The 23,270-nt window shown below is 39.1% G+C and overlaps 1 pseudogene; it reads right to left on the bottom strand.

Annotated features, from left to right (window-relative positions):
- Window positions 1–16,637: 16,637 nt before the first annotated feature.
- Window positions 16,638–16,964, bottom strand: LOC130019325 (cytochrome b-c1 complex subunit 7-like; annotated as a pseudogene).
- Window positions 16,965–23,270: the final 6,306 nt, after the last annotated feature.

Raw genomic sequence — 23,270 nt, 5'->3', positions numbered from 1 at the left:
ATATCAACATGTAGATACACCAGGCTGCACCTTTAGAATATTTTAACTATTTGAATCAATGCTTTCATTTTTCTCTCTATTACCCATTCTTCCTTTATTTTCCTTAGGCAAACAGGTCCTGAGGCTACAGGCCCAAGAAAGCGCAAGTGTATTTATTTTGAGCTTTTTAAGCCGAATGAATGTAGCAAGTTTTTATTTCCTAGCTATTTATTTTTATCATTCTTTTTAATTTTTTTTGAACATGGTGAGTTATTGATGTGGGTCTCAATATTGTGGTGATTTACAAAACCGAAACCATACATGTAACTGAGGATACAGTGAGTGGGAGTGGCTGGGGGTGGCTGGGGGCTGTGCGGCATCCTGCTTCAGCTGAGTCTACCTCTATGTCCATTTCTGTTGTCACATGTGGACACAATTGCTGTAAGGGGGAAGTGTTCCTGCAATTAAAAGGCAAGCAGCTTAGCATAGGCGCATCATTCAGAAAATAGTAGTATCACATCACCAGTGGTATCTACCTCTCCTTTTTTATCAGTTGTGGGTACTTCTTTCTTTTAAAATTAGTAGTGCCCAGAAAGATGAGAAAAAGAGTGACTGACTCATTGGCCTTTTTGGCTTGGTTTGGTTTGGTTTGGGGCCATACCTGGAGAATCTCAGGGTTTATTTCTGGCTCTGCACTTAGTGATCCCTCCTGGAAGGACTTAGGGACTGTATGGAGTGCTGGAGATTGAACCCAGGCCATCCAATTGCAAGGCAAATGCCCTAGACTGCACCAGTGCCCTTATAAGTGTCTTTTTTCTGTTTTTTTTTTTTAAATGTAGGAGTACTGTTATTTATTCAGCCACTGATTAGCTGATTGATTTGGACATGAACTCCACTTTACTTTTTTTTCCATAGTTTTATTTATTTATTTATTTATTTTTCTTCTTATATTTATTTATTGAATCACTGTGGGAAAAGTTACTAAGCTTTCAGGTTTAAGTCTCGGTTATACAATGATCAAACACCTCTGTCTTCACCAGTACTCATTTTTCACCACCAAGAACCCAAATTTCCCCCCCTTCTATCCTTCCCAATGCCTGTGAGGCAGATTATTTCCACTTAACTTTTCTCTACATTGATTACATTCATTATTTCGACAAAAGATGCACCATTATTGTTTAGAATTTCCCCCCAACAATCAGAATTGCTGAAAAGGCATTGTGAAATACTTTGTTTTCTGCAGCTGGTTATGAGAATCATATAATGATTTTGGATTTCTGCAAAGAGCCAGATAATTATGAAATTGGTTTCTGTACATCTAGTGCTATGGCTTTACTGGAGAGCCACTCGTAGGGGGCAACTCGTGACTTCGGTAGGGCATGAAGGACAAGCTGGTACCGCCCCCTTTCCCATGGGACTGCAGTTGCCCCATCACTGCCAGCTCATACCTGTCTTTTCTATAAGCTCTGAGGCGGCGGCCACCTTGTTGCTGGTGGCGGGGGGGGGGGGGGGGGGGGGGGGAGGGAGGGGAGAAAGGCGGAAGGAAGCAACACCCTTTTCTTCCCAGGGAGGCATGGCTCCATAGTTTAACGCATCATCCATTCACTTTTCTGCCGCAAGCTGCCGAGCTCTGGGCTAAGTCCTTTTGCCTCTGGAGCCATGGCCATGCCAGAGAGCTGCTTGTGGAGGGCAATCAGTGACCTTGGTAGGGCTTGAAGGATGAGCCAGTTCCACCCCTCTTCCCATGAGACTGCAGTTGCCCTGTCACCGCCAGCTCATTCCTGGCTTTCCAATAAGCTCTGAGGCGGCGGCCACCTGGTATGCCGTCCAGATGCATTTCTGCCAAAAGCCGCTGGGTTTTGAGATTTGTTTCTGAGTCTCTGGGTTCATGACCATTAAACAGACTGATCAGGAGCCAGAGAGGCTGTTTGTAGGTGGTGACTCGAGGTTTTGCTGGGATCGGGAGGAAAGGGCTGGTTCCAACTCCATCTGGTGAGGCCTCACATGTCTCATCACTGCAGGCCCAAACCTGACTGTCCAGTGGCCTCTGGAGGATGGCAGTCACCAAGCCGCCAAGGGGAACAGGCCAAGGCACAAAATCTGGAGTGGCCCAGCCCCAGTAACCTACTGCAGGAACAGGATGTATTTCTGCCAAAAGCCTTTGGGTTCCGAGATTCATTTCTGAGTCTCTGGGATCAGGACCGTTAAGCAGTTCGATTAGGAACCAGAGAGGCCATGCCTCCAATTATATAGCTGAGCCGGAGGTGGTTTGTGGGTGTGTCTCCCACATACTTAACTTTTGGCCATTTACTTTCTTGGTAAACTTTGCCCCAAGTTTTTGGGGTCTTGCCAAAGGCACAGCAGCAATTTTGGGGTATATGATCCTAGCATTCCTCCCATCAGGCCTGCTCAATCCCCTCCTCCCCACCCTGCCACTTTGGCAGGGTATTCCCTTTTGCTATCTCTCTCCTTTTGGGTGTTGTGGTTTGCAATAGAGGTATTAAGTGGTCATCATGTTCGGTCTATAAGAACTTGACTTGTTAGTGTTTTAAAGTCAAGAAAATACATCTGTATACACTGTCTCTAGAAGTTACCCAAGGATCAGAGCTGAGAAATCTATTTCTGGTGTATGTCTGAGTTGCTCTGCCTGATTGTAAATGTCCTCCTATCCCTCTCATATTCCTGTTCTCCCCATGTGCCTAAAGTAAACCCAATCTATTTACTGAAAGAGAAAGAGTGGCTGCTGAGAATATGCCCTCCAGAGGAATTGTCTTATTATTATTCCTCAGACTCTGGTCCAGAAAGACTCACTAGTAATCATTTCTTATTACACAGAGTAACACTGAAGATTCAAGCATTCTCAAGATGAGAATTTTGAGATTCTTTGGAACATTTCTACTAGAGATTAGAAAGGAGAAAGAGAAAGGAGAGAGAACACTTATTTTGTCTCTCCTAAGAGGAGGAAAGTATGTACCAGCAAAGGTTCCCTGACTTGCATTCAGGATTTATACAATAAAATAGTTACGTCTTTTGCCAGCCCCTAGGAAAGCAGAAGAGCTGTAAGGACCTCACACTATCACCATAAGCTGTGCCTCACAGGAAGCCACCAAAAGGAAAATCTGGGCACTGCAATGAGTACTCATTAACCTTTTGAGAGAAAGACAGGATAGAGAAATGGAGAGAAAACACTTTGAAGTGAATGATGCAGAACCCAGCAGTCTAGTTTAGTTATCCAGATCAGAAGCAGTTAAATCTTGAACTAAGGTACTGAGCCTGGAAAAAAGCAAATATGATAAGTTTTAGGGATATGGACACAAAATCTCTGACATACATCTGTGTGTGCTTGTTAGTGTGTGCTTGTGTGTGCGAGTGCGTATATTTGTGCGCACGCATGTGCATGTGTGCACGGCATGCACACTTGTGTGAGACACTGAGAAAAAGAGAAAGGGGGGCTCTGTTTATTGATGAGAAGCTTCATAGAAGGCTGGAGAGAGGTAGGGCAATTACCTTGCATGTAGGACCCAGGTTTGATCCCTGGCATCTCACATAGTCCCCTGAGTGTTGTTGAATGAACCTTGAGTGCAGAGCCAGGAGTCAGTCTTGAGCATAGCTGGGTTTGGCCCCCAAACAAAAAAAATAGACAACCAAAAGAGAAAGTATATAATTTAAAAAACAGCCAACATGGAAAGATTTTGGAGGGATACCAGAGGGGAAAAAATTCTAATAAGAGAACAAAACAGAAAATATTAGGATTATAAAATATAGAAGAAGAGAAGAGGTTCAAGGAATGACCAGGGCCAGAGAGCACAGTGGGTAGAGTACTTGCCTTACCTGCCGCTGACCCAGGTTCCATCTCAGCATTTTATGTTTCCCTAATACCAGCAGGAGTGGTCCTTGAGAACAGAGCCAGGAATGAGCCATGAGCATGTGTAGGTGTGACCCTAAACCCAAAACAAACAAAAATGAAGGAATAATCTAAAGGACAATCCTGGAAAGAAATTAAGTGAGGTGAGTGGATACAAATACTCATTAATTTGAATGTATCACAAAGATCATAGACAATGTTGGGTAAGTTTTGTGTAAGAGTTTGAACATGGCCCATTAGACAAGTCTGGCTAACCATCTGTGTGTGTGGGATCCAAAATTTAAGAATACTTTTGTAATATTAAAAGGTAAAAAAAATTGGGGGGCTGGAGTGATATCACAGCGAGTAGAGCATTTGCCCTGCATGCAGCTGGCCTGGGTTCAATTCCCAGCATCCCATATGGTCCTCCAAGCACCACCAGGGGTAATTCCTGAGTACAGAGCCAGGCGTAACCCCTGTGCATTGCCGGGTGTGACCCAAAAACAAACAAACAAAAAAGTAAAATTTTTTTCAAGTACGGTTATATTTTTCTAATTTCAATGTTCATATTGTCCATATTGAAATTGAACATATTCAATGTTCATATTCAGTGGGACTGGAGCGATAGCACAGTGGTAGGGCATTTCCCTTGCACGCAGCCAACCCAGCTCGAATCAACCTGGGCTCGATTCCTCCACCCCTCTTGGAGAGCTCGGCAAGCTACCAAGAGTATCTCACCCGGTGAACAATGGGAGGACAGTGCTACAGTACTAACACTCATAAAACATTATGTTGGAATTTAGCTAATGCCATTTATCTATTGTGTGTATGTTGTCGTACCTTAACAGCAAAACTGAGCAGTTGTAATAGAAGCCATTTGGTTTTAAAAACCTAAACAATTTCTAATTTGGGCCTTTACAGAAAAATATTTGCTGAGCCCTGGTTAATATAATGGTCATGTGATCAGTAGGAGATAGTGGAAAATGTTGTGACTCTGTGGTGAGGAAGTCATGGAAGAGATCAAACATAGATGGGGCTTGCCTTGCGCAAAATTTAATCCCCAGAATTGCATAGGGCCCCCTGAGCACCACCAGGAAGGATCCATAAGCACAGATCCATAAGCAGGGGTAAACCTGAATCCCCTGAAGGTTACTAACAAGCCCAGAACAACAACAATGAAATGTAGATAACTTCCGCTGCAGCATCTGGTTTTGAAGCGAAGAAGGAATTGGGTTGCTTATTGGGAGTAGTTGTAGGTCCAAGGATTTTGATCTTGGTTTGTTTCTTTAATGGGAAGTAAATATTCTTGTCTGGGACACAACAAGGATAAGGTATTTTTAAAAGTGGGGGCTCGTTGGAAGGGGCTCTGAGGCAGAGTGCTTGCTTCACACACGTAAGGCAACACGTTTGATCCTTGGCCACTTAGGGTCACTGAGCATGATTCCCAGTACTACTGGTGTGATCCTCAGTGCTGTAAACAAATGTGATGCCCCTGCCTCCCCGTCCTCCAACACTCCCATAGTGTAATGAGACTGAGAGTGAACCACCATCCCTCTCTCATCACTCCAATTACCAAAGAGAGGCAAAGGGGTGAGAAAGAATATTTTAAATATTTTAAATACCAGCAAGAAAGGAGGAGAGGAAACTGAGTAAAGCATCCTCCCCAAAGCAGGGACGATTGAGGAAATGGACCCCTTCAAAGGGTGCATGAAATGCAGCAGGAAAGGCAAATCCCAAAGCCCTGGATGGCTGGGGGGGAGGGGGGGGGAAGCAGGAGGCAAAGCCATTTACAGAGGCCTGCGGAAGTTGATAACGCTTACAGAGTTAGAAGAAGCGAGTGAAATGTTTGAAATTGAGGAAAATGGTAAAGGAAATAGAACAGAGTCCTAGGCAGCATGAATCTGTGGAGAGTCCGAATTAGACTTGTTTGCTTTTCTCCAGCAGGGCTCGTAGGAACAGCTGCAAGAGTGGGAAAATGGCATCTTTCTATTCATTCAGGCTCAGGGTTGTATGGGAAAGGTACCGTAGGGATAACCCAGGAAATGGGGTATCATTAAGGATTATGATAAAAGAGACTTTTGAAGACAAGCATCGTAAGTTGTGCTATATTTTCTGCTGGTGTGTGCTTCTGTCCTTGGTGAGGAAGACAAACTCGTCAAACCTATCTTGGGAACTGAGAAAAGTCCCAGGTGGGGGGATTGAAATCTCCATTCGGGGTTGGACATTCTCCATCAGTTTAGAGAGGAGACTGGGAAAGGCACTTTTAAGTTGGGCCATAGGACTGTTGGAAACGAAGGGTTGCATTTTCTGACTAGATGTATCTTTGTTGTCAAAGCTGCCACAATGAAATGGGGCGATTCAGACTACTATGCTTTAACCTTTTTGACACCTGCGGACTGGTACTAGCCCAAGGACCTGTGGGTGAAAGTTATTAGTTTAAGCCATAGAAACAAGTTTCCCACCATTCGAGGGGATGAAAAGTCCAAGATCAAGGTACTGGCAGATATTTTCACCAAAGCCTGTGTCCTCGGCTTAGTGGTTAGCTTTCTCTCTCTGTGTCTGCACACCCTCCCCCCCTCCTTCCCACCTCAGGGTTTTTCTGCTATTCACACCAGCCTTGGTGATTCTTCTTTTGCTTATAAAAATGATTTTGTTGACTAAGGCTTCACCTGGGCTTCTCGAATAACTGGAATGACCTCCTTCAAGGCTCTTTCTCCAAATACAAGTCATGTTTCTGGTTAGAAATTTAATATATGAATTTGAGTGGCCACACAATTAAATCCACAATGCCTAGGCAGAGTGTGAGTTAGGGGAGAGAGTTGTTGAAATAAGGAATGAATAAATATCACCCGCATTGAATTCATCATAATGTGGCCACGCTGGCTGTGGTAGAATTTGAAACAAATAAAGTTATTCTCTCCCTTCCTTTTGTTTTTTCTGTTGTGTTGACCAGGGATCTCACTTGATATAGCAGAGATTGCACACAGTGCCTCTGAGATTGTGCTGGGAATGCGGAGAAGTGCCAGGGGCTGAGCTCAGGGTCTTCTGCTTCTCTCTACTTCCTAGCTCTTTGATTACGTTTTTTTGAATATTTATGTTCTAGTGGAGTTTTACCGAATTCATGAAATAAGAGTAGTAGGAGAATTATAAGCACAAGGAGTTATAAGCTTATCACAGTTATCCATAGAACATGCACGAAAGGTTATTTGCACTGTTATGTTCACTGTAGTGCTATTTGCAGTGACCAAGATCTGGAGAGAAACCGAAGTGCCTGAGAACAGATGTGGGAGTCATTTTGTGTGTATGTGTGTGTGTGTGTGTGTGTGTGTGTGAAATCCTACAGCTCACTGCTATGTGGAGGGAAGACGAAATTTCCCTGTAGTTCAATGTTCTGCAGATGGAGCTGGGTATTAAGCTGAACAAAGTGAATCAAAGGGAGGTTAAGTACTTAATAATGTTGCTTATAGGTGGAGTATAAAGAAAGATACAAAGAAAATTTAAAAGGGTCAATGATAATAGACTCTGAGAGTGTGATGAGGTGTGTGGGGTGAGGAGTGATAAGGGGGCCCTAGAGATGGTGGTGGAAGAATTCTGACTCTTCTGGTGGGTGTGGTGCAGCAACGTTTTTATGCCCGAGACATTGAATTGATGGTATTATAAGTCACAGTGCCTTCATAAAAATAACTAATCAAAAACATACAGGGTATTTTATCTGTAAATTTTGGAAACCACTAAACATTTCAAGTTAGAAATTTTGTCCTACATTTAAAGGTTAAAGTGTTGCAGTAGAAGCAGGTATATTCATGCGTGTGTTCATATAGGTACCACATTCATAGCTTTGTGTTATGTGGGTGTGGAGAAGCTTGCTTGAACATTAATGTGATTGATGTGTAAGTTTACATGGAATTGTCTAAAATGAAAATTTTGCAGAAATTCATCTGTGATAGTCTTCACAAGGAATAATAAAATTTGAGATATTTTAATGGTATTTTTATAATTTTTATTAATGTGCAGCTCATGCCTCCGTAGTGTCTTTATACATTTCTATAGTGCTTCATTCTATTGATGGTAAATGCAAGAAAAACCTAATCAGATACCAGTTGTTTATGTCATTTCTCTGAAGAGAAAACTGGGGACTGGGAACAATGTATAATTAAGAAAAGATTAACAAAGCATTGTCAAGAAAGAGTTTTATCTGCCATTTTCCCTACCTTTTACATTGACCTATATACTATTATTTCTCTCCTCATGTAAATGAAGCTATTTTAAAGTGAACTCATTAGACATATTTTCCTTTACAGACATACAATAGTCATTTTAGAGTAAAGAGGAGAAGGAACCATCGAGGTAACTAACTTGTCTTCAACCCACAAGGAGAATGGGAAATGCCATCAATGTGTGGAATGTCATCCACATGTTTTCCTGAGCAGGAGATATATAAGCCATATTTAACTCTTCTCTAATCCCTTCCTGTAAGTGATCATACATTACATGTTTTCTTGGCCTGGTTCTATGACCAGGAGCTTAGATATTGGACATATTCCTTCTCTTTATCTTCATCTAAAAAAAGGCGACATTGGTATTGACAAATGCTGCTCATTCTAAATTTCTAGGTCACCATAACCTTTGTTTTCCAAGAATTCTAGGGACACTGAGAGTTGTAATGCTGTAACACTTCCAAAGCCATCTCAAACTCTCAAATCCATCCAGGCTTTTGTATACAAGTGTCTCTAGTATTGTGGAAAGTGTCAGAACAGGATTAATTTCATTTGGCTTAATTATGTATTGTCATAGATGAGAAAGCAATGGAATGCATTGACTAATAAAATATAATTGTGAGTCAAAATTCAATTGTGAGTAGGAATCAGTAGACTAAGATTAATTATAAATGGACCAAAACAATCTGTTTCATTCTCAAGTGAAGAAACTGAGGTGTTAGAAGTGTTGAATGTGTAAAAATAGAAGAAATTAATTTAGCTATAAAAAACAGAGGGTCAGAGATGAGTAAATAGTTCATGTGGTAGAGGTACATGTCTGACATGTGCAAGGCCTTATATTCAATCCCCAGTACTGCATCTCCTTCTGAGCACCTCAAGATAAAGCACTCATGACAGCTGAGAAGTCATTTTTTGTTTTTGTTTTTTTAAAGTACAGATTTATTGAATCCTTCATTCAGTTTTCCCTAATGGTAATTCTTGTATTACTATACAAGATTCATATATGTTAATGGTATATATTAATACAAGATAATTCTTGTACATATTAATACAAGGTATTACTATACAAGATTCATATATATTAATGGTATACATTAATACAAGGTAATTCTTGTATTACTATACAAGATTTATATATATTAATGGTATTCATATACATTATATTCATATATATCAATGGTAGTTCATATATATTACTTGTAATATATGTGTATATATATATGTGTGTGTGTAATTTTTTTATTGAATCACAGTGAGATGCAGTTACAAAGATTTCATGTTTGAGTTTCAATCATAAAATGATCGAACACCCTCTACCAGCGCAGATTTTCCACCACCAATATCTCCAGGAGTCAGTTTTGAGTAGCTCTACATCACAGGCTGAGCAACAAAGCACCAGGTCTACCGCAAAGGGCAGGTACTTTTGGGAGCACAGCTCCTCCACTGTTCCTCAGGGTGTGGACCTGATTAAAAAAATGGAGGCATGAAAGTTAATGATAGCTAGGGGGTTCTTGAAGAAAACTGAAGACTGTCTTATTAGATTTTATCACAAAGCTAGGGTAATGTGATGTACATAAAGTTCTTTGAAAATTCTTGATCTAGATTCAAGACAACACCATTACAATAATCTTATACCTGTAGTCATTTTATTATTGAGTGTTTCTTAGTTCTAACTATGAGATATTCTGCAGTTCAAAGATAATTTCTGAAGTACATTCATGTCATTTTCCTCCCTCCCTCCCTCCCTCCCTCCCTCCCTCCCTCCCTCCCTCCCTCCCTTCCTTCCTTCCTTCCTTCCTTCCTTCCTTCCTTCCTTCCTTCCTTCCTTCCTTCCTTCCTTCCTTCCTCCCCACTTTGATGTCACACCTGTTAGTGCTGGAGTCTACTCCTGGCTTTGTACCCAGGGGTCACTCTCAAATGTTCTTGGGGGGCAGTGTTCCTAGACTAAACCAGTGTTGGCTGCATGCAAATTCCTTAACCCCAGGATCATTTCTCTGGTTTGACAACAACTTTTAAGTACAAACTTCTTATAAGTAAAGAATGTACAGTACTGAGGAGCTATGAAAGAAAGGTACTAGATAACATAATAAAACAGAAAGAACAATATTAATTCATGAAGATGTGTACAATACTTCATTTCTATTGAAAAAACAAAAAAGTATATTTACAAAAATTTGACAGCAAATAAACATCAGTATGTAAGTTTCTATAAAACTTCCCATCTTTAATGAAAGAAATGAATAACCTTAGTCCTAAAATTTAGTTTAGTTAAAAAATGTTTCAACTTAAATATCCCCCCCATTTTTCAAGAGATTAAACACAAAAGAAGATTCTTCTAGATATTATTAATTATCCTTCCATCCTGATAGTGACGATGCCAATCCTTATATTTTAGCTTCTGAATGAAGGTTCAGGTTAGCACAGAACAGCAATATAATTTGTTTTACAATACTGTTGCATGCATATGTGAATGAAGAATGCATACCTGCCTTTCCCACTGCTCTTTGGTACCTCGACATTCCGATAGAAAATCCTGACTTCTAGAAGTAAAAAGTCAATATATTACTTTTTGCAAATCTAGTTATGAAGATCTGAGATGCTTTAAAATAAACTGAGAATTTATTTAGGGGGTAAAGCAGATTTTGTACTGAATACAAAAGATGGATTCAAAAGACCCCTCACTGATCAATTTAAACATGAACTTCTGTGATTTCTTCAACAGTTTTCTCCTATATTGGAATCAGTTGCATGATAATTAAGTCATTTGAGGATGATATAATACATAAAATTATAAATTCTACAAGGAACTGTTCAAAATTGCCCAAGAGGCTTCAGGATCTCAAATATAACAAGTGATATTTGACCTGTGAGTCAGCCTTCGCATGCATGTTCTATAGAGGTCGTCTTAACCTGAGATATTTCTAAACAGGCATTCTCTCTGGACAAAATTTAGTTTCCTTAGGAAGATGTGCTTGTTTATTTTATTGTATCATACAATGCACTATGGTTGCCTTTCTCATGTGGTTAACCACACACGTGTTTTGCTTACACCTGTCCACCCAATGTATATGCAGAATATTCTGAATTTGAAGCTTAGTATCAAGAGATAGGGATGCACTTCTAATAGAGATGTGCTCTTACCTAAGGATTATTTCTCACTGATGACTAATGGGTACTTTTGGCCATAGAGGAATCAAGGCATTGCTTATATGGCTGGGTTCTCTTTATCCACTGTGGATATAGTTAGAGATCGTGAGAATGCAGTTCTTTCTTTTCCCACCACACATCAACCAAACTCCACATTCTCCCTCACAGAGCAACCATCAAACAAATCTTCAATGGAATGGAGAAGGGGAAGGAAGAAGTCTGCCATATAACTGACAATATGCTTAGACAAAGCTCATGTTCATTAGACAGCTGATATGAAGACATGATTACACATTTGCAAGAGTGCTGTGTATACCATTTCCCGCTACTAATAACTACAAATAATTTATCATTTTAAGTTGTATTTTCATGGAAAAATGGTGCAGTTTAGTTGTTAATAAAACTATATGGAACTCTTACTATACTTATTATGAATAATTACATTGAAAAAAGCTTGACCTGGAGGAAAACTCCGATGTTATACGATTGTGAAATTTTTCAGAAGGCATGTTAACACATTTTCCTAAAAACTTCCTTATTTAGAAACACTTATGAACAAAGTAGTTTAACACAATGGCTAATTTGGGGAGGTACATATTAGACTTAGGATATTTGGAAACTAATGCAACCTTCTAACTACTGTTTATACAGAGTCCACTGAGTTCTATAAAGATAAAACAACTAGAGAATGTTTACCTATGAGAAATATATCCGTGGTTGTGTACTGGCTGCAACAGTCCCATTCTATTTTCATATATATATTTTCCTATCACAGTCTGTGGAGCTTTAAATTACATTGCAAAGCTTTGGTTTCTCCTGTTAATTTAGTTCCATAGACATGACTAAGTTTCTGAAGCAGCTGTGTTTTTGTCGAGAGCCTAACACAATACATTTAATTACCCAAAAGAGAGTACATCTACTTGAAGGTACTTAGACCCCCATTTATTATGGGGTTCCAAGAAGTGAAAAATGGTAAAGAGGAGAATAACTGTATGGCAATTTATACAAGATAATTTAATTAGCATAATAACATAACTTTTTAGGATAATTTAATTTTATTATTAAACATAATCTAATTATTATGACAGTTGAATAAAGCAAAATGCACATCTTTTTAATAGGGTCAGAGTTTTTTGAAAATAAAAACATCTATATAGAAAAGATGAATCATAATATATTAACTATATTAAGTTATGTGTTCTTGGCTTAGTATACCAGAAGAAGATTTATTGGTTATCTATTGTGAGTTGAACCTTTTCCAACTTATTAAACTTTAAAAAAAATTGTGAGAGCTAGGTTTTATACCAGGTACTGTGTGTGCTTTCATGTGCAATGGCTTCTACTACTCTTTCATGAACTAGTGGTCTTCTGTAGGTATAGTAAGCTTGAAAGCCACTGGTCCTTGGTTATAACTGTTGGTCTGTGAACTGGTATGCAAGACTGTGCTGGTTGACAGGTGCTGAAAGATTGAAGAACACTGCCTTCCTGTAGTGCTTGCTCTCTTCAGCAATGATAGATAAAGAAGAAATGTAAATTTATCATGGTCAAAGGGACAGAATTTACTGGTGTCTGTTTTACTAAAGTAAAACTGCTTAGTAATGCTGCTCTATTTAAATACACCAAAACTCACTTTAAAGATCATTAAGTTGGTTAAAAGCTATAAGAAAAATGAGTGCTTCTCTTTTTATGGCTTATTTTTTTAAATATTTTCAGTGGTAATGATTAGAAGCTGAATACAGCTAAATGGTTGAACATATATAATTTGCTTCTTACAGAGCATGTTTCATCTCATGACTTCCCAGACTAATTGCAACACAAGATTTATCTATTAATTTTCCAAAGAAAGTAAATACAGTTACGGTGGGAGTACATAAATACCAACTTATATCATCTTAAAGGAGCTGGTCCTTGATATGCAAAACATTTTAATATCTACTCCCAATTTAGGAACCAGCAATTCTTTTTATTAACTTATTGTATTATTATTATTGTTTTTATTGAATCACCGTGAGATACAGTTGCAAAACTTTCATGTTTGAGTTTCAGTCACAGAATGATTGAACACCCATTCCCCCACCAGTGTACATTTTCCACCACCAATATCCACGAATCCCTCCTCCCCACTCCTCCCACCCCTCCCCAAGCCTCTATGACAGAAAATTTCCCTTTTATTCTCTCTATATTTATAGGAATGAATAATTCTTTGAGTTTGACTGCGTTTAGGCTCCCCTATTGAACTACCAAGTAACACAGGTTCTTTTCTTTCCTAGTTACAAAAGAAACAATTTTGCTTTTTCCTGTTTCATTTTCAGGGATGACTTTTTTGTTTGGTAATCACACAATTCACTCATCCACTCACCATCACTCTGTATTTAGTTTGGTTATGGTTATCTAAACTTTTTGTCCATCTTTATTGATGGATTCATTTTTTCAGTAGACAAGTATTGGCTCATGTGTGTAAAGTTCTCATATGGTTGTTTTAGGAGAAATAAAAATGACTTCATTTATACCTGCTTTCATATAGGATAGTTATTATCTAATGGACAAGATAAGCTTAGGAAATGCAAACTGTAAGTCAAATCTGATTTAGATTAGATTAGGTGGAATGACTGATTAGCTTAGTTCTTGAGGGAGCAAATCATAACATCTCTTGACTCAAAGCATTCAGTGAGTCCTTACTCTCCTTAGCCTATACAATTTTTGTCAAACATTCATTTTTCCACTGATGACTTTATTTTAAACATTCCAGTCTTATCTAATCCTTAAGCTTTAGTATGCCATGATACCTAAACTAGTGTTCTTTAACCACACCCATCTACACTGGTTTTTGTTTGTCTGTTTTCACTTTATTCCCTTTAATTTTTGCCACACATAGTGATACTCAGTGTTTATTCCTGGCTCTGTGCTCAAAGATCATTGTAGGTGGGGTTGAGAGGACTATCTGTGGAATAGGAAACTGAATCAGGGTTGATCACATGCAAGGCAAGCTCCCTATCTATTGTGTCGTTGCTCTGGCCCTGTTGCTTTCTTCTTTATGATCTGTTATTAATTGAGAATAGTCATTTAAGAGACTAAATTGATAAATGCTGCTGCTTTTTCAAAAACTTGAGTGCTCTTTTTTTCTTCATTAGATTTCACTACCACCCTTGGAAGATATTATATTTATACTTCTCTAAATTTTTTATAGTATTTCATGTTATGCGAGGTAAGGAGTCAATAAGTATTAGTTGGCTGTAGAAACAAGGATCAGGAGGATTAGTCCATGGTTGGAAGATTGCCTCAAGTGCTGGGGAGAAGGCAGTTGGGATAGAGAAAGGACAATGATAGTTGGAAATGGTCTGCATAAGAACTGTGTGCTGAAAGTAGGTAAAGAAACAAACCTGTTAACGTTGCAGTATCTGTTTTGCAAGCCATAATGCTGAAAGGAGAGCAAGGGAGAAAGAAAAAGAAGAAAAATGCCTTTCATTGAAGCAGACTGAGTGAGGTGGTGGGAGGGAAACTGGGGCCACTGGTGATGGCAAATGTACATTGGTAGAGGATTGGGTGTTGGAATATAGTATAACTGAAAGCCAACCATGAACTGCTTTGTTACTGTGTCTCTCATGGTGATTCAATCAAAAAATTTTTTTCAAGTTTTTTTTTATGTTTGGAATCTTTAGTATTTTCTATGTCATCTTAAATGTTAGTTTGACTCCTGTTCCAATTTGAATAATTTTAATTTCTCTTTCTTGCTTGTCTGCTGTGGTTAGGAATTCTGTTTCTGTTTTGAATAACAATGGTGAAAGTGGACATCCTTACCATGTGCTTGATCTTAGAAGAAAAGCTTTCAATTTTGTGCCATTCAATTAGCTGAGAGTTTGTGTTGTGATGCATGAACTTCGTTTGATGTTGTTAGAGTTCTGTATATTTATTTATTTATCAATTTATCAATTTATCAATTTTTATTAGTGAAAAACCATGAGGTACAGTTGTAGACTTACAAATTTTGTGCTTGGATTTCAATTATATAATGATCAAGAATCCATCCCTCCACCAGTGCCCATTTTTCACCACCACGGATCTCAGTATCCCTCCCACCCCCCACCCCCCCGATCCCACCCTGCCTCTGTGGCAGGGCATTCCCCTCTATTCTCTCTCTCCTTTTGGGTGCTGTGATTTGCAAGAGAGGCATTGAGTGGCAATCATGTTTGGTCTATAGTTTACTTTCAACATGCTTCTCCCATCCTGGGAGGATCCTCCCAACACCCTTTATTTGGTGCTCCCTTCTCTATTTGAGCTCCCTTTTCCCCTAGCATGTGTGGCTGGCCTCCAAGCCATAGAGTAAAATTTCTGGTACTAATTTTGGCCACTCTTGGGTGTTAGTCTCCTATTTTGTTACTTTATGTTCCCCAGATGAATGCAATCTTCCTGTGTCTATTCCGCTCTTTCTGACTCATTTTGCTTAACATACTTTCCATGTAGTACCACTTGTATGTAAATTTTATGACTTCATCTTTTCTAACAGCTAAATAGTACACCGTTGTGTAGATGTACCAAAATTTCTTTAACCAGTCATCTGTTCTTGGGCACTCAGGTTTTTTCCAGATTCTGGCTATTGTAAAGAGTGCTGCAATGAACAAACAAGTGCATATGTCACTTCCACTATAATTTTTTGCCTCTCTCGGAGGAAGTATCCCAAGAGTGGTATTGCTGGGTCAAATGGGAGCTAAATTGCTAACTTTTGGAGAATCGCCCATACTTTTTCCAAAAGGGCTGAACAAGTCGGCATTCCCACCAGCAGTGAAGGAGGGTCCCTTTCTCGCCACATCCACACCAGCACCAGTTGCTTTTGTTCTTTTGGATATGGGCCAGTCTCTGTGGTGTGATATTATATCTCATTGTGGTTTTGATCAGCATCTCCCTGATGATTAATGATATAGAGCATTTTCTCATGTGCCTTTTTGCCATTTGTATTTCTTCTTTGAGAAAGTTTCTGTTCATTTCATCGCCCCATTTTTTAATGGGGTTGGATGTTTTCTTCTTGAGGAATTCAACCAGTAATTTGCTTATCCTTGATATCAACCTCTTGTTGGATGGGTATTGGGCGAATATCCTTTCCCATTCTGTAGACTGTCTTTGTATTTTGGTCACTGTTTCTGTAGAGGTGCAGAAACTTCTTAGTTTAAGATAGTCCTATTTGTCTAATCTCTGTTTTCACTTGCTTGGCCAGTGGTGTGACGTCTTTGAAGATACCATTAGCTTCAATGTCATGGACGGTTTTGACAACTTTGTCTTCAATGTACCTTATGGATTCTGGTCTGATGTTGAGGTCTTTATTTATTTATATTTTTTATTATGACAGATCTTTATTTAAAGTCATGTTTGCAGCTCAGATCAGTCCAAGATTGTACATTTCAGTTTTAACCAACTTCATAAATATCTTTGAGGACAGCTGCATCTAGATTATGTGATTACTTCTTTGTCCACTCTTCTCTCTCTTTTCTTTCCCAAATAACCTTTTTCAGATAGGTTTAAGGTAGAATTTATCTTCCTCGTGTTTTGTCCACTGCTCCTTGGGCAAGATCTGTGCCCTCACGGTCAGGTCCAGGGCCCTCTTGATGCGGAACATCCTGCCGTTGTACAGGTTCTCAGGCAGCCTCCTGATGGTCTGCTTCACATCCTCTTCCTCATATATTGTATCATCACACATTAGCACCAGTTTGTTGAAGCCCGCTGCATTGTAATACCATTTTCGAAGGCCATCGGCCAGAGGCTTGGACTGTCTGCCTGCCCGCCATGACGACCAGAGAGGAGGAATGAGGTCTTTAATCCATCTCGATCTTACTTTTGTACATGGTGTTAGGAAGAGATTTGAGCCTATTTTTTTTTTTTGCATGTAGCCATCCAGTTTTGCCAGCACAACTTGTTAAAGAGGCTTTCCTTACTCCACTTCGCCTTTCTTTCTCCTTTATCAAAATTAGATGATCGTATGTTTGAGGGGAGATGTCAGTAAATTCAACCCTGTTTCACTGGTCTGCAGCTCTGCCTTTGTTCTAGTACCATCTTGTTTTAATTATTACTGCTTTGTAGTAGAGTTTGAAGTTAGGGAGGTTGATTTCTCTCATTTTCTTTTTCCCAAGAATTGTTTAGCTATTCATGGGGGCTTATTGTTCCATATGAATTTCAGGAGTGTTTGCTCCATTTCTTTGAAGAATGTCATGGGTATCGTTATAGAGATCACATTGAAATTGTACAATGCTTTGGGAAGTATTGCCATTTTGACAATGTTAATTCTCCTGATCCACAAGCAGGGACTACCTTTCCATTTTCTCGTGTCCGCTTTTATTTTTTGAAGTAGAGTTTTGTAGTTTTCTTTGTACAGGTCCTTTACTTCCTTAGTTAAGCTAATTCCTAGGTACCTGATTTTCTGGGGCACAATTGTGAATGGCATTGTTTTTTCATGTCACTTTCTTCTCTCTCACTGTTTACATATAAGAAAGCCATGGACTTTAGGTATGGATTTTAAAGCCTGCAACTTTACTATACAAGTTTATTGTTTCTAGGAGTTTCTTGGTAGAGGTTATAGGGTTGTCTAAGTATAGTATCATATCATCTGCGAATAGGGTGAGCTTGATTTCTTCTTTTCCTCCTTTCCAACATGAATACCCTTAATATCTTTTTCTTGCCTAACTGCTATTGCAAGTACTTCAGTACTATATTGAACAGCAGTGGAGAGAGTGGGCATCCTTGTCTCATCCCTGATCTTAGAGGGAAGGCTCTCAGTTTTTCCCCATTGAGGATGATGCTTGCTGTAGGTTTGTGGTAGATGGCTTTAACTATATTGAGGCAAGTCCTCTCTATACCAATTTTGGCAAGTGTTTTTCATCATAAACGGGTGCTGGATCTTTTCAAATGCTTTCTCTGCATCTATTGATATGATTATATGCTTTTTATCTTTTCATTTGTTGATATGATGGATTATGTTGATTGATTTCTGAATGTTCAACCATCCTTGCATCCCTGGGATGAATCCTACTTGGTTATGGTGTATGATCTTTTTGATGAATTGTTGGATTCTATTTACGAATAGTCTGTTGAGGATCTTTGCATCTGTGTTCATCAGGGATATTGGCCTGTAATTCTCTTTCTTTGTGGTATCTCTGTCTTCTCTTGGTATCAGGGTGATACTTGCTTCGTAGAAACTGTTCGGAAGTGGTTTTGATGTTTCAATTTCGTGGAAAAACTTAAAGAGGATTGGGAGTAAGTCCTCTTTAAAGATTTGGAAGAATTCACTAGTGAATCCATCTGGGCCAGGACTTTTGTGCTTGGGAAGACTTTTTATTACCATTTCAATTTCCTTGATGGTGATAGATCTGTTCAAGTATTCCAGGTCTTCTTGGTTCAGCCTTGAGAGTCTATAGGAATCTAGGAATTTATCCATTTCCTTGAGGTTTTCATGTTCCGTGGCATAAAGCTTCTCAAAGTACTCCCTGAGGATACTTTGAATTTCTGTAGTTTCAGTTATAATGACCTCCTTTTCATTTCTGATTAGATTTATTAGGGTTTTTTTCTCTTCCTTTCTTTGTGAGTTTTGCTAGAGGCTTATTAATCTTGTTTATTTTCTCAAAGAACCAGCTCTTGGTTTCATTGATCTTTTGGATTGTTTTTTTGGGTTTCCATTTTGTTAATCTCTGCTCTGAGTTTTATTATTTCCTTCCTCCTGTCCGGGTTGGGCTCCTTTTGTTGGTTTTTCTCCAAGCTCTTAAGCTGTGAGGTTAGGTTACTTATGTAGGCTGGCTCCTCCTTCCTCAGAAATGCTTGTAGAGCTATAAACTTTCCTCTTAACACAGCTTTTTCTGTGTTCCATAAGTTTTGGTAACTCATGTCCTCATTTTCATTCGTTTCCAGGAATCTTTAGATTTCCTCTTTGATTTCCTTTCTAAGCCACTCGTTGTCCAATAGTACACTGTTTAACTTCCAGTTGTTTTATTTAGTTTTCTGTTTTTGTGTGTGATTTACTTATAATTTCAATACATTATGGTATGAGAAGAATGTTGATAAAATCTCTTTCTTCTTAATTTTATGGAGGTATATTTTGTGGCTCAGCATGTAGTCTATCTTGGAGAGTGTTCAATGCACGCTTGAGAAGAATGTGTATTCAGCTTATTGAGGATGAAGTGTTCCGTATATATCTACTAAGTCCCTTTCTTCCATTTTTTCCCTCAGATGAAGTATGTCCTTGCTAAGCTTGAGTTTGGTTGATCTATCAAGAGGTGATAAGGTGGTTTTGAAGTCTCCCACTAGTATTGTGTTGCTATCAATGTCTTTCTCCAAGTCTATGAGTAGTTGTTTTAAGTACTTCACTGGTCCCTCATTAGGTGTATTTACATTTAGTATTGTAAGTTCTTTCTGTTATACAGATTCCTTGATCAATAAGAAATGGCCTTCACTGTCTCTTGTGACCTTCTTAACTCTGAAATCGATGTGGTCTGATATTAGGATGGCTACCACAGCACTTTTATGGAATCTATTTTCTTATAGGATTGTTTTCCAGTCTTTGACTCTGAGCCTGTGTTTTCTTTGACAATCGAGATGTGTTTCTTACAGGCAGCAGAATGTTGGATTCAATTTTCCAATCCATCCTGCCATTCTGTGTCTTTTAATTGGTGCATTTAGCCCATTGACGTTGAGAGAGATTATTGTTATGGGGTGTATTTGAGGGGCCTGTCTTGTCTTAAAGTAGCCCATTTAGTTGTTCTTGTAACCATGGTTTTGAGTCTATGAAGTTCCTGAGCTGTCGTTTGTCTGTGAAACTGTGTGTTGTTCCTTCTGTTATGAATGAGAGACTCGTTGGGTAAATTATTTTTGGTGAGGCATTTATTTCATTGAGTTTTTCCACTATATCCCATCACTGTTTTCGGGCCATGAGGGTTTCATCAGACAAATTAGCTGTGAATCTTAAGGATGCTCCTTTGTATTAATTTCTTTCTTTGATCTTGCTGCTTTCAGAATTTTGTCTCTATCTAAGGTTTTAGTCATTTTGATCAGGATGTGTCTTGGGGTATTTTCATTCGGATTTCTTCTGGCTGGTACCCTTCAGGCCTCCTGAATGTGGTCGCATGTTTTTTTAGCTCTGGAAACGTCACAGCAATGATATCTTTGGCAGTTTCTTCTTCATCAGGGTTTTCTTCCTGTCCCTCTGGGACTCCAATAATTCTTATGTTACTCCTCATGGCTTCATCACGACCTTCTTTTGCCATCTGTTCCTGAATTGTGAGTCTCTTTTCCATTTTCCGCTCTTTTCTAGAGAGTATCTGGACTTCATCTTTGAGCTCACTGATTCTGTCCTCAGCAGCTGTTACTCTGCTGCTGAGGCCTTCCACTGAGTTTTTCAATTCTCCCTCCAGGTTTTTCTGGTCTGACATTTCCGTTTGCATTTTCCTCATTTCTAGCTTCAAATACTCTTGACTTTTATTGGCATTGTTTTCCATTGTTTCTTTTAGCTCCCTAAGCATCCTCAGTAGCTCCCTTCTAAATTCCTTGTCAGAGAGGTTGTCTAGCACTTCATTACTGTTGGTGTCTTCTGGGCTAGCCTCTTCAATAAGAAAGCTTGGTGGGCTTTTGCGTTGCTTTACCATTGTGACCAGTGTGGTTTAGACCTTCACACTCTCTATTACTATTCTGCTTGAGATGCAGAGTGACTTGAAATGGGCTTAATGAATTATTGGCTAATGTGTTTCTGGTGGTTAAGCTAACCTAGAGAAAGTTCCATATAAGAGGGTAACTTATGGTTCCTATAGGATATGTAGTGGGGGAATAATTCGCAGCCGCATTAGCAGCTGCAGCTCCGAAAAAGGGACCCTGGTGCCGGGCAGGTACCTGGTTGAATGAGGAGAGAGTGCCCGGAGTGGTTCAGCTTTGTTTCCGCGTGGTGTGCTTCAATTCCCATCCCCCGCAGACCAAGGGTGAAAACCGGCCATTCTCAGGGGATCTAGTTATCCGTGCAGGCCCAGGAAGGGGCCCTGGTACTGGGTGGGTACCTGGTTGAATGAGAGTTTTGTTTTTTTTTTAAATAATAAATGAGTGTTGAATCCTGTTAAAAGATACCTTTGCATCTATTGATTTAATTATTTAATTGTTAGTCTTATTTTGTTGCATGTGGTGTTTTACCACAATTGATTTATATATATATTGAACCAGTATTGCATCCCTGAATATATCCAACTTGATCATGATGCATTTTCCTTTTAATGTACTTCAGAATTTAGTTTGCTACTATTTTATTAAGGATTTTTCATCTATGTTCTTGAAAGATTATGATCTACAATTTTCTTCTTTAATTATATATCTGGGCTGGAGCAATAGCACAGTGGGTAGGGCATTTGCCTTGCAAGTGTCCAACATGGCCGACCTGAGTTTGATTCCTCTGCCCCTTTCAGAGAGCCTGGCAAACTACTGAGAGTTTCTACCTGCACGGCAAAGCCTGGCAAACTACCCGTGATGTATTCAATATGCCAAACACAGTAACAATTGTCACAATGGAGATGTTACTGGGCCTGTTCAAGCACAACGGGAGGACAGTGACAGTGACAGTGACAGTTATTTATCTGTTTTTGATATCCAGGTAATGTTGGTCTCACAGAAGTTCTTCAGAAAAGTCCCCATTTCTTCTACTTTCTGGAATATCTTGAGAAGTATATAGTAGGCCAAAGGTCTGAGTTGAAGGTTTTGAAGTACTCAATATAAACCCCATCTGGATTTCAGCTTTTCATTTAGGGCAAGGCTTTTGGTTAATGTTTCAATTTCTGTACTAGTAGTCCATCTGTAAAGGTTTTTATTTTCCTTTTGACATAGCCTTTTAGGTTGTATTTCTTAGAGTTTTTTTTCCAATTTAGTGGCATAAAGTTGTTCCTAGTTATTTCATGATGTTTTCGTATTAGCATCTTCTTTTTGTAAACCTGTAAATTTTGTTTATTCTTTAATAAAAATCTTAGTTCCATTGATTCTTTTTATTTTGAAAATGTCACTGTGTTCTGCTCGAATTTGCATTTTTTCCTTCTATTTACTTTGAACTTAAGATTTTTAGATTCTTAATATATGAAATCAGGTTCTTTATTTGGACCTTTCTTTGTTTCCTGACAAAAACCTATATTGCTATGAATTTTATGTTAGTATAGCTTTGCTATTCCCAGTATGTTCTGTTAGCTTGTTTATTCATTCTTGTTATTTCCAGCCATCATTTTGTTTCTTCATAGACCTACTGGTCATTCTCTGTAGATTCAGTATTATATCTGAGTTAAGGAAAATGGGTTTGTTTTTGTATTGTACCTAAGAAGTGGGAAAGAAATAATTTAGGCGCAAAGTTTGTGCATATCAAAAGCAAATCATCCCATAAAACAGTACTGGTGGGGTGCATTACATCCCCTACTTTGATGTCAAACTTTTAAAAAGATGTTTGTACCTTGTGGAAAAAGATAGGTATTTACCTATTTTCTAAAGTTTTACTATGACATGGGTAGATGTGAATTTTATTTTATTTATCTTGTGAGACATTTTTTTGATTCTGGAGTCTATGAAATTGAGTTTCCCCTTTGTTCTTGAAATTAATTTTATAGTTCAATAACACCTAGCACAGCGGCAGGGCGTTTGCCTTGCACGCGGCCAACATGGCCGACCCGAGTTCGATACCTCCGCCCCTCTCGGAGAGCCCGGCAAGCTACCGAGAGGATCTCGCCCACACGGCAGAGCCTGGCAAGCTACCGCGAGTATTGGATATGCCAGACACAGTAACAACAAAGTCTCCAATGGAGACGTTACTGGGCCTGCTCGAGCAAATCGATGATCAACGGGAGGGCCTTTACTTACTTACTTTACTTACTTTATATTTTCACCTAACTACATTCTGGGTGTTTTTCTCTTATCTATTTCCCAGTTCATGAATCATTTCTTTAGCTATGTCTAACTTTATGTAAAATCTATCCATTGAATTTTTAATAGGGCTGGAGCGATAGCACAGTGGTAGGGCGTTTGCCTTGCCTGCAGCCAGCCCAGCCGAGCCAGGTTCGATTCCTCAGCCCCTCTCGGAGAGCCTGGCAAGCTACCGA

This window comes from Sorex fumeus, unplaced genomic scaffold (assembly GCF_029834395.1).
Source record: "Sorex fumeus unplaced genomic scaffold, SorFum_2.1 ptg000008l, whole genome shotgun sequence".
Classification (NCBI taxonomy): Eukaryota; Metazoa; Chordata; class Mammalia; order Eulipotyphla; family Soricidae; genus Sorex; species Sorex fumeus.
The sequence above is the reverse complement of the archived record's forward strand: the minus strand, read 5'-3'. Positions and strand labels throughout refer to the sequence as shown.